This window comes from Arachis duranensis, chromosome 4 (assembly GCF_000817695.3).
Source record: "Arachis duranensis cultivar V14167 chromosome 4, aradu.V14167.gnm2.J7QH, whole genome shotgun sequence".
In the NCBI taxonomy this organism is placed as follows: domain Eukaryota; kingdom Viridiplantae; phylum Streptophyta; class Magnoliopsida; order Fabales; family Fabaceae; genus Arachis; species Arachis duranensis.
In genome coordinates this window covers 8,230,271-8,230,633 of record NC_029775.3, presented here as the reverse complement: position 1 = coordinate 8,230,633, position 363 = coordinate 8,230,271, and positions in this window count along the sequence as shown.

Sequence of the window (363 nt, the reverse complement as noted above, 5' to 3'; positions counted from 1 at the left end):
CCAAAATGGGAGTTAAACGCCCAAACTGGCATAAAAGCTGGCGTTTAACTCCAAGAGGAGTCTCTACACAAAAATGCTTCAATGCTCAGCCCAAGCACACACCAAGTGGGCCCGGAAGTGGATTTTTATGTCATTTACTCATCTCAGTACACCCTAGGCTACTAGTTCTCTATATATAGGACCTTTTACTATTGTATTTTGATCTTCTGATCTTTGGAATCTTCTGATCTTTGGAATCTTTTGTTCTTTAGATCTTTTGATCACCTTGGGAGGCTGGCCTCACGGCCATGCCTAGACCTCGTTCTTATGTATTTTCAACGGTGGAGTTTCTACACACCATAGATTAAGGTGTGGAGCTCTGCT